Source organism: Triticum aestivum, chromosome 4D, assembly GCF_018294505.1.
Source record: "Triticum aestivum cultivar Chinese Spring chromosome 4D, IWGSC CS RefSeq v2.1, whole genome shotgun sequence".
NCBI lineage: Eukaryota > Viridiplantae > Streptophyta > Magnoliopsida > Poales > Poaceae > Triticum > Triticum aestivum.
In genome coordinates, this window is record NC_057805.1 from 120506523 (window position 1) to 120518829 (window position 12307).

The 12307-nt window shown below is 43.7% G+C and overlaps 1 long non-coding RNA gene across 1 annotated transcript; it reads right to left on the reverse strand.

Annotated features, from left to right (window-relative positions):
• Positions 1-1113: 1113 nt before the first annotated feature.
• On the reverse strand, positions 1114-4437 carry LOC123099770 (uncharacterized). The gene is made up of 3 exons (XR_006448231.1): positions 4038-4437; positions 3448-3949; positions 1114-2774 (listed from the first exon to the last, which is right to left on the reverse strand). It is a non-coding gene; the product is annotated as an uncharacterized lncRNA (long non-coding RNA).
• Between the last annotated feature and the right edge of the window lie 7870 nt (positions 4438-12307).

The following is a 12307-nucleotide window of genomic DNA, read 5'->3' on the forward strand; positions in this document are numbered from 1 at the left end:
AGTTTCATTTGTATTTGATGGAATGTTGTAACGAGACAATCTTGTGGCAAGAGGACACATGAATCCTAAGTTGAAACCTTTTTTTCCTACATGAACCAAAGTTGAAACCTTCATAGCATCATAGTACAATTTCATTAAAATTATGCGTACATATAAACAAATCCTGAAGGATTGATAGCAATGCCAGAAACAATTCAACTTCGTTTCACCGACATGTGGGACATCCTTCATCCGGCTCCACCTGCCATGCAGCAATATTGAGTGCACAATTGCAGGGAAAGATTCATCCCGGTCGTTGCGCCGCAATAGTAATGACTAGTGAGCAGTCAAATCACAGAGCCCCGCCTTCGCCACAGTAAGTTGCTCGGATGAAGCAACCATCATTTCTCTGTTTGTTGAATCCGCTGGTACTCCCATATTCCCAGAGTAATAAGTTGCTCGGGCGAAGCAACCATCACTTCACCTTTCCCACAGTAAGTACTACCTCCTCTTTTTTCTAGAAACAACCACACTCGAATATTGGACGGTAGCAGCACAACAAGTGAATCAAAAATTGAAACCAACCAATGAACTACTACTAATGGTGACCGTTTGCTAGTATCGCTAGATCGTTGATGGCGCGCGTTGCTGCGCCCGTCTATTTGACTCTTAGTTGTTAGGGGTATAAAGTAATTTTTTACATTTGTTTGCAATGCTTTGATGTATCATGCTTTTTGTGTGCTTGTTCTTGCCTCCCCTACTTTGTAGAGAAAGAATATGCAAGTGATGAGGGAAATCTGGTCCAATTGATCTTAAATTCAGTTTTTATATTCTTAGGTCTAATTGACTTGTTGTTTATTTCTTTTTGCTTGTGCTTTCCTCCTCCATTTTGTAGAATAATGGATCTGAAAAGAGAAATCCGGTCTGGTTGATCTTTAAAAAATAGTGCATTGAGGTTCTTAGGTCTAATCGAGTTGTTGGTCCAAGTTGTTGCATCAAGTGTAGAAGATTTGAATTGGGTCTTATTGGTGGATACATGTTCTGTGATTGATCGTGTCCTCCTCTTGGCTCCTAAAAAGCTCTCCCAAAAAGGCTTATGTCAAGACATTTACAAATAAATATATCGAGGAAAGATATTAGGAATATTTGAGAAAACAAAAATAAATATAGGCGGTTCAAATATTTCAGATTTTTTGACAACATTTATTATATAAAGAAATCAATGCATTATGGCATGTAATAAAATTCTAGAAGGGATTACACCTAGGCATATCATTAGGCTATGCCTCTGTCGTCGACCACCAATCCGGTCTGGTTGTTCTTCAGTGGCACCTCACTCCGTGAGAGACACCGACGCCCATGATAAATTATAGAGAAAGATAAAATATACTGAAATAAATTATTTAATGCATGTTTCCTTTGCAATTTGAAATAAGAGATTCTCCAATCGGTAGTAAGTAGTAAACCATGGCAGAAAGATACTAAGCAGGCACTCTATTGACTGGCAGTACTATTTTACTTTCTTACAATTGCGTGTGTCCGTCTGTAGCTCACTTTGATTTATAGCCACCACTGGGTTATGAACATAGGAGCAACAACTATCCTTCATTAAGCAGTAACCTAAAACATGAATATGCAGGAAACACAAGAATTATAAATTAAAGTGGAAACGCCATTGTGAGGATTAATTCAACCAAAGAAGTTGGGTCCAAAGCTATGCGTTTTGCATAGCACAGTACATGACAGATCACATAATTGTCGAATCTAAGTCTTCATCGTACACTGCTTTACAACAAGAATCGTGTATGTCTGTACCTCTGATCAATGATATCAGACTAATCTCCACATAGAAGTAATAACAAACATGATTATTCAATTGCAAATTTGTAATCAATATTTTTGTATATTTCAAACCATAAAACCTGATCTCTTTATCTTGAACCATTTGTTAGTTGACAGAAATCATAATTCACATTTATACCGAGGGTTGTACGCAAATGTTTATGTTGTTAGTTGGTTTATTAACTTTCCTTGGCATTAGCTCTCTTGTATCAGATGAGGTCTGAATCAACCATTGTATGAATCAATAGAAAACTGGCATGAGAAAATCTTATAAGCTAAAATAAAGATTATAAATTTGCTTGCTTATTTGAGACAAACATAGTAACCTTGCAGGGCAAATAGCAGATGAGAGAAACACCACAACATTGCCATGCCCAACTACTTTTCCGGTTGGATCATAGGAATTTCTATAAATATGTGCAGCATGAAACATGGAAGTTCAATAGAATATGGGTTTGGAATTTAAGGATACTAACAAAATTAAGCTTCTGGATTAGCACTCAAAATCGTTACTTCTTCTTGGGATGATCATACAGCAAAACATATAGAAATTTGTCTATTATAGCTGTAAGATAAGTCACCAAAACCAAAGGTCATGTATACGCTCTGAGGCCTTAAAGTTTAGTACTGCGATAGGAGGTTTGTGCAAATATGTATGACACCAAAAGAGGTCATGGCTGCATGTAGCCATGTTAGCATAACAATATAGGCGAGACTATAACTTATGTGTTGCTTTCAAATTGGTCGAAGTCAGAAAAAAAATGACCACAATATTTTTGCAATTTCCAAGATAAAGTCAAAGAAAGAGCCAAACTAACCTTCATAGCAAGCATCACCTCGAGATCAACTTCTATCACGGTTGCCTCGGAGACTTTGGCTCCTCCAGTCTAGGACTCATAATATTTCTCTTCATGGCCAAGAGACATGCATCAATTCTTTTCACTTCAATCTTCCTGCATATGTCCATCGGTAAAAATTCAATTAATGACACAAAATATCAATAGTAATATCATATATTGCAGATAACAAGAGAAGAGCACGAGAGAAGTGGGAGAGCATAATTGTTGATTTGAAATGGCATACCCGCAAACTTGTGAGATTTTTGGGGACATGCTATTTTTGCATTGCACACGCAATGTAGATTATGTCAATTAGGAAATTCCTTAGTTCCTAAATGCCTGACAGTTATAAGCAAATCAGGGCATCACGCATGCAAGATGATGATGTAGAAATGGGTGCTTCAAGGAGTGTGAACTTGCCATAGTACAATATGTACTTTTCCTCCTTTAGTAAAAAAAATCTTTAGAGCATTAGAAAAAGGTGATAAAAATTTAATGTCATGAGGACCATGCTGGTCGATCAGGTTGATATTTGAGTTTACAATAAAATTATCATCCATTGGAACCAGCTAGCAGCTAGCACTTGTTATGACAAACCAAAATGCATCGTTGGTGTTATTTCATATAAGTGTACTACTAATGTTAGTTGTTTGTGTGGAGAGCTAATGATATTAGCAACCAATACATGTTTGCAGAATGTAATCACAGAACTACATATAAAACCCCCATCATAAAACAGGAGAATTCAGAATGAATATAAGAAATGTTCACCGAGTCACGTGTATACCTTAATATAATCCTTGAAATTTTCCATCGATGTCTCAATTGGTTCTACAAGCAATCAAAAAGCCAAATGCCCAATAGACATGTAATCAAATATATAATAATGAAAACAAATAAATTAGTTGTAGATGCTTAAGTCACATTACATGGGCATAGGAAGTTGAGAAGTAATCACACTCAGTGGTGCTCGAACCACCTAAATAGAATCATATGCTTTGGCCACAAAAGCTTCCCTGATAATATTCCTTGTTGTATATGCAAGCAGCTGCATATCCAAGCTATGTGAATCTGGTTTATATACAAGAAAACGAACCCATTGGAAAGCTCTACCCACATCAAGAAATAGAGGGAGGGGATAAATTATAAATGCCACGCATTGGTTTAATGTTTGTTGGGTGAATTGGACTAGAGAAGATATTGGGCCTTGCGGCACAGATGATGTGCGCCCTCACCTTTGGCATGCTGCCCGGACTCGTTTCTCACATGTTTTGCCTGCAGCTCAATGCCTAAACACCAAACAGAGGTACAAATAGATCAGGGAAGAATGGGGTTGAATGGGGTATCTAGGACCGCAAGCTGAAACGTACGGAGGACCTTCATGCTCGCCATGTACTCCTCCATGGCTGTCGGCCCGAGCAGTGGATCGTGTCAGACTGTAGACAACGGCGGCGGAGAGTCTTCAACGAGTTATAAATTGGTGGAGCAAGGAAGACAAGCTGAGGCAGTGGTGCGTGCGCTCCAAGGACGGTGCCGCGAGGGGTAGCGGCCGCAGAGAATGGCGGCGACCCAGATCTCGCTCCTCCGGTCAGTCCCACCGCGCGCATCGACTTCCATGCCTCGACCCGGCACCTCCGGTCCAAGCGTGCACCTCGCATCAGGAGGATTGGATGGACGCCGCTCCTCTGTATCTCCCTATCACATCAGCTGCTACCTCCATCCCGCCTCGATCCGTCTAGCCACTCATCATCGCTAACCCAAGCTGCCACGCGCAGGAGTGGCTTGCGGGAGGAGGACCAACAATGACGGGGAAGAGAAGATGTCGCACATCTTCTGTGTTTTCCCGATGGGCCGTGCTTGCCCCAACCACTGCAAAAAGGCCTGCATGGCCCAATCAACCAGAGATGGCCGATTTTTCCACCGGAGTAGCCTCCCTAGGACAGCTAGCCCATGCGATTAATTACGTGTTTAGACAAGTCATCAGACGGCTAAAAATGACCAGAAACTGAGACCTGACGGCTAAAAACCCTGATGGCCTGAGAGGGCTGGGAGGGTGCTCAGTTTTAATATATCTAAATGTACTCTGTTTGTCCATGTATATAGGGCTTAATGCGTTTTTCGAGACTAACTTTGGCCCTATTTGGATCCATGGGTTAGAGTTAGTTTGAGCTAGTTGGGGCTCAATAGCCCTAAAGTATCCAAACGTCAGGGTTAAACTGGAGCAAGTTGCACCAAACCCACAAAAAAAACTATCCCACCCAAGAGGTGCTAATTGGAGATAGTTCTCATTGGGCCCACTGAAAATCACTTTTCTCTCTCTATCACTACTGGAATTTGCTTATTTGCCGTCTGCCTATTCTTTGCCGTCTGCTGGCGGACGGCAAAGAAGGTCTTTGCCGTCAGCTTGCAAAAAACGGATGGCAAAGAACTGGCTGATGGCAAAGAATGTCTTTGGCATCAGCCAATTCTTTGCCGTCTGCTAGCGGACGGCAAAGAATCTTTGCCGTCGGCTGGCGGACGGCAAAGAGAGAGATGGGCCCCACTAACGAGCTGTTTAGAAAAAAAACCTAACGGCCCCCTCTTTGCCGTCCGCTAGCAGACGGCAAAGAAAGTGGCCTAACGCCCGTTAGCTAGGATCTTTGCCGTCTGCTGGCGGACGGCAAAGAACCGTGCCCTAACTAAAATTCATATCGACGCCCGCCTGCGCCCCACATCTGTCCCTCTCTCTCTCCGCCCGCGCCCGAGCCGCCGCCGCCCCGCACCATCCCGCCCCCGTGCCGCCGCCGCCCCGCGCCACCCCCGTCGCCGCGCCGCCCCAGCGGCCCCGGTGACCCCCTTCCCCGCCCCGCGCCATCCCCGTCGTCGCGCCACGCCGCCCGTGCCCGAGCCGCCGCCGCCCCACGCCACCCACGTCGCCGCCGCACCCCCTCCTCCACCCCAGCGGCCCCGGCGCCCCTCTGCTCCACCACCGCAGCCGCCCCGCCGCTCCGGCGCTCCCTCCTCCACCCGGCGGCCCCGGCGCCCCTCTGCTCCACCACCGTGGCCTCCCCGCCACTCCGGCGCCCCCTCCTCCACCCGGCCGCCCCGGCGCCCCTCTCCTCCACCACCGCGGCCGCCCCACCCCTCCGGTGCCCCCTCCTCCACCCGGTGAGACCTCTTGTTTTTTTTCTTTGTTTTTGTATTTTAAGTTTAGTTTAGGTTTATTTTAGGTTTGGTTTAGTTTAGGTTTACTTTAGTTTAGGTTTAGAGCATAGATAGCATCTTCTCTACCATAATTGTGTATAATCTCAATTCTCACTAGTAGTCTTATTAGTTAGTACATTATGCTTTTTATGTGTCATTTAAATAATGTAGTGCCAGATTTCTCAACTCATTGGCATATAATGAATTATTATTGTTATATTATTAATAGATGATGGAACAAAAACTATGGTGACACAAGTATTCCAATGTGATCACACCAGAAGGAACTTTAGGTTTAGTTTTGGTTAAGAAGAAAGAAGAAAGATGAAAAAAAGAAGAAGATAAAGAGGAGAAAGAAGAAGTGTATTTTCCCCCTATTTTTAGATTACTATGCTCTTTTTTTCAACATTTTCAGTTTTCTTTCATGTCTAAAGAAATCCCTAGTTTTGAAGGGTGCCAATTGCCATTGCCAACTAACCTACCAAATTAACTAAGTGTTGTTGATGTTGTTGAGCACAAGTGCATTGCTTTTTTTTCTCAGTTTTCTTTCATGTCTAGAAACTTGGCTCTATGTTTATAGATATGCTTCTAGCTAGATACTAATTGGTCTCTTCTGCTGCTTATTAGAGATGGGGGGAGGCCGTCACCGCTGTCTCCGCTCTGCCACACCGAAGTACGAGTTGGATGCTTTCGAGTTCTTCAGTATCATACTTGGGACTTCCTCCAAGAGGCAGGTATATAGAAGGAGAGATCTCCGCTTCACCCATCTCATTATGATAACTCTGTTGTTTGCAACATCACTCCTTGTCCCAAACTGCAGAGGCTGCCTGACACTTATATGAACATGCTGGGTGAAGATCCGCCAAATAATGTGAAGCTGCGATAGGCCGGCAGCGGGTTTCGCAGGCTGTGGGACGTGGAGTTGGTGATCAAGGAGGGCCACATGTACCTGTGTCATGGCTGGGAGAAGTTCTACCGTGCCTACGACCTGCGGCTGGGGTACTTCCTTCTCTTCAGGCACGACGACGACGCCAACATGCTCATCGTGAAGGTGTTCAACGCGACTATGTGTCGCATGCGCTACGCTGACGACGATGATGCCGGTACGTTCTGCCTCTTCTTATTCCTCTACATTTGGCTTTGTCTTGCATCGATTGTTAACGGTCATTAATTGTTGCATTTGGATAGGCAATGGGAGCAGCAGTAGCGACACTGGCTACAGCCAAAGCAGCAGCGATTCTGGCTGTAGCAAAAGCAACATCGATTCTGGCTGTAGCAAAAGCAGTAGCGATTCGGGCTGCAGCAAAGACAGCAAGGAGGATGATCCGGACTGGAGTGGGGAAGAAGAGGAGCAGAGTGGGCATCAGGCTGAGGATGACCTAGCGATGGTGGTGGCCGACCAAGGGCAGGAGATGGTGGTGGCGCACCATGGGCAAGAGATGGTGGTGGTTGAGGATGACCTAGCGATGGTCATGCCTGTCCTGCCTAAAGATGGCCTCGTGATGGTGGTGGTGCCTGACAATGACCTCGCCCCGGTGGTGGCGCCGGCGATCCCACAGCTGGGCGACATGACCACGCCAATTGTGGTAGAAGACTACATCCCACTGCCTCCACCGCCTCGCCGCTCTTGGCGCATCGGGCTGAGGAAGGAGAAGGAGAAGAACAATGAGAACTGAACTATGTCAGGTATTTCAGATCTCCAAAATGATCTATATATAGTTAGCTCTAATATGCTTAGTTACCTATGTTAGCTCTAATATGCTTAGTTACATATGTTAGCTCTAATATGCTAAGTTATCTCTACTATGCTTAGTTTCCTATAGGTTAGGTCCAAAATTACTTATGTTAGCACAAAATGACCAAGTTTACATAATAAGCTTATAGTCTTCTTCTTCTTCTTCTTCTTCCAAAATGACATAAGTTAGCTATAAGTTAGCTCTAATATGCTTAGTTCACTCAAAGATGGCATAATTAGCTAGGTTGGCTCCATTTTACCTAAGTTGGCTCTAATATGCTAAGTTATCTCTAATATGCTTAGTTTCCTATAGGTTAACTCCAAAATTACTTATGTTAGCATAGAATGGCCAAGTTTACATGATAAGCTTAATTATAGTCTTCTTCTTCTTCTTCTTCTTCTTCTTCTTATTATTATTATTATTATTATTATTATTATTATTATTATTATTATTATTATTATTCTAGTCTTCTTCTAGTCTTCTTCTAGTATTCTTCTAGTCTTCTTCTTCTTCTTCTTCTTCTTCTTCTTCTTCATTTTCTTCTAGGTTAGCTCCATTTTACTTAAGTATGCTTATTTCTTATAGTCTTCTTCTTCTTCATTTTCTTCTTCTTTTTCTAACATCTTGTTTATCATTTTGCAGATTTGATTTAATTCACGGAAGCTTGCATGGATGGAGTGCTTCTTTTCCATTTGTGCTTTTATAGATGGAGTGCTTGTTTGGATGAACTATGTTTCTTTTGTATCGATGAACTATGCATGTATGGTAGGATGACACTATCGTAATATGTATGGTTGGATGCATGTATGTGGAACTTGCTATGTATGGTTGATGGAACTATGCATGTATGATGAAATTATATGTGTCGGACATCTCATATGTTTGCTGTGAACTTGCCATGTGAAAAATATATATGTATCATCTATTTGCTGTGAAAATGGTTGGGTATAAGAAAGAACAGAAAAAGAGGCAATGCAGGCTCTTTGCCGTCTGCCACCGACGGCAACGGGCTCTTTGCCGTCCGCCGCGGACGGCAAAGAAGCCACGTGGCAACCACCTGTGCTTCCTGGCAGCTGACCCCATTTGGTCAGTTTGCCTACAGTGGCAGACGGCAAAGGCTTGAGCTTCTTTGCCGTCAGCGGCGGACGGCAAAGGCTGCCGTTAGACGCCTAACGGACTAACAGCGAATTTATTGCCGTCCGCCGCTGATGGCAAAGGCCCCTTTGCCGTCCGCTTCAGAAAGCAGACGGCAAAGAAGCTCTTTACCGTAGCCTACTTTGCCGGAGCCTTTTGCCGTCCGCGGCAGACGGCAAAGGCCTTTGCCGTCCGCCATCCTTGCCTTTGCCGTCTGCCGTGGCAGACGGCAAAGTAGCTGATTCCTGTAGTGTATCCCGCCAGCAAATGGTGCTAATTGGAGCTAGTTATCATGGGGCCCACTGAAAAATTACTTTTCTCTCTCCATCAAGTGCATTTATTGTCAATCTGACCCTGTCATCCAAACACCTCTTTGGCTACAGTTAGTTCAGGGTTAGTAATGAGTTAGTCTAACCTCTAGCTAAGTTAGAGTATCCAAACAGGAGCAGTATAGGACATGCAAGTTGCTCAAAGCATACCGTCAAATTCATACATGGAAGGATATTTGTTTAAAACGGAACGTGAAAGGATCGTCGAATGATATAATTTTCAAATTATATAAAATCTTATTAATAGTCAAAGGCAACCTCGATGAATACATTAGGCCCTATATAAAATCTTATCAATAGTCAAAACCAAGTGTTACTACTGCACCAAACAAGTTCAAAACGAGAAACTGGACCCACTCACGGCACGACACGCCTGTCTCGTTTGGTCCATCGGTCAAAGCGCTTCCTCTTCTTGGCATAACAATAGAGTACAGTATTTTTTTTGAATGCTCTTGACATGTCGCTAACATGTGATGAGTTAACCGACCTCAATAGACGCCAAAAACGCCAGCCCACCGCACTTTGAGAGAGACAAGGAGTGAGAAGCAATACGGGCTGGTGGATTACTAGAGCTAGGTGTCGCACGGAGGCCAAGAAATATGCTGATAGCCTGGGTTGGCCATGTATGATGTAACTACACTGGGCTGCTGTGTTTCGTACTCTTCCGGTCTACTTTGGAGATGATTGGTTGATTTTATATCGCTGAATAATATAAAATATTATGAGTGCAGATGCTCCACCACGAGGTTCCTTGCTCCTTCTCGGACGTCGGGAATCTATGTTCTTCCACTCTCTTTTTTACGTGAGCTTTGTTCATCCTTTTGCCAACACGCGGGACATCTAGCATCAAGGTGCACGTGTCATGCAAGAAAATGGAGATAAGCAGTGCGTAAGTGAGTCGTGCACTACGATGGCACCTAGTACTAAGCAATACTTTTCCTCCTCGATGGCACGTGAATAGTGCACATGCTCAATGATGGAGCACGGGATTGTAGCCATGGACATGGTCGGCCCTTTTTGGAGAGAGTACTAAATACTTATTAACTTTGATGTGTCCCGTCAACTTGCAGAACAACGAGAAGCACACACTGAATGACGGAGCACGGGATGGTAGCCATGGACATGGCCAACCCTTTTTGTAGACTAATGCACTACTTTTGATGTGTCCGGTCTACTCGCAAAGAAGGAGAGGCTTTGCTTACTACTAGCACGACCTCTCCGTCGCTGACACGCGCGCGGTGGCTCGCATGACGAGTAGAAGCTTTTGCTTTACTATAGCTTAATACAGGCGGTGGACGTGCAGCAGTTCATTCGGTGTCAGATTGCCAGAAGTATCTATACTGTAGTACCATCATCATTGTTCGACTTTCGAAAGAGGCAAAGAGCCAAGCGCACGGTCACCTACTCACAGTATAACCGGTCGTGTTTGCACGAATTTTTTAACGCAGTACAATCTGAGTGGATTGCTCCAGTGGTCATCACACGTGAGCCAATTGATTCGCACCCTTCCACGCTCCATTTTGTCTTGCATTCCTTCCACCGTCCAGCACGCTGACAAGTGGGCCCCATGCTCATGTATGCCAACGTGGTAGTCAATTATTTTGCTAGAGTCAGCTATCACACCCTTTCGATGCCACATCAATGTACCCACTAGAAACAAGTTAGACTTGTTCGGTTCAACTGCTTCCCTAGATGTTTGGAGAGGAATTGGCCAGCGCGAGGCGGTTCTATAGGTGGGCAGGCGGCAAAAATCAGGGGAAAATGCGCGAACCAGCTAGACGAGGGAGGGAAGCTTCTACATTCACAGTGGACGTGGCATTGGCTATTGGGCGGCAACACGCGGTCATCCGGGTATGCCATAAAGGATACAGAGAGGCATCCTATATCAGCAAGGACCAACTTCCCTACCGATAGCTCATCTAACAGAACTCCCAAGTTAACTGTGCTGAGGCTGGTGTAGTTATGAGATGGGTGATCGGATGGGAAGTGGACTTGATGTTAACTAGAGGGATGGGTTACTACAAAGGTTTATTATAAACCTTTGTAGTGACCCATCCGTCTAGTTAATATCGAGGTCTTTGTTTTGTAATATTTGACATTTTTTGTTTTTTGAACACATGTTAATCGAAGGTCTATCGCGTTACTTTTTAATAAATTTTTTTTGAACACATGCTAGTTGACTTGAAAGAAGGTCTACCGCGTTACTTTACGACATGTTTCCAAAAATGGTGATATGACCTCTGTCAACTTATAAGTCATGTCTGTCAAATTAACGTCGAGGTACTTGTTCTCAAATTAACCTCTAGGCCTTGCCGGAGTGCTGCAATGTGTCGGCGTCAATTGCAAGATGAGCCACCAAGCTAGCAGTGGAGTTGCCAACATGCTAAAAGTGCATGCAACATTGAGTAGAAAGAAGCATGCATAGGAAATTAATGCGTGCTTAGGGAGGCCCTTTGCTCAAAGAGCAAGTACTCTTTCGGTTACACTATAAGACTGGCCACAGTGGGAGTAACTTCAACAGTAACATCGAGTCCAACTCAGCAAATTTGCTTATGTGGCAATGATTTAATGAGGAGAGAGGTAGTTTGAGTAACTTAGCTAGTTACTGTAACATCACATGTCCCAGTGCAATATGAGTCTATAACCTAATAAATGAAGATTTGCATGTTACCACACTTATGTTACTACCCACTATGTGAAGAGGCTTCCTATATCGGCAAGCACCAGCTTCCCTACCGATTGCTCATCCAATAGAACTCCCAAGTCAACTATGCTGAGGCTGGAGTAGTCATCAGATGGGTGACCGAATGGGAAGTGGACACGATGTTAAACTAATGGGATGGGTTACTAGAAACGTTTAATTGGCTCAAATGTATAGTGCTCCGTCCTATCAGTTGAACCTCGAGGCCTTTGTTTTGTATTTTTTGTTTTTTTTGTTTTTTGAACACATGTTAATCGAAGGTCTATCTCGTTACTTTTTGATAATTTTTGTTTTTGAACACATGTTAATTGGCTTGAAAGAAGGTCTATCGTGTTACTTCACGACATCTTTCCCAAAAAAGTGATATGACTTTTGTCAACCTATAAGGAATGTCTGTCAAATTAACCTCGAGGTACTTGTTCTCAAATTAACCTCTGGGTCTTGCAGGAGTACTTGTTTTTTGAACACATGTTAATCGAAGGTCTATTGTGTTACTTTTTGATCATTATTGTTTTTTGAACACATGTTAATTGGCTTGAAAGAAGGTCTATCGTGTTACTTCAT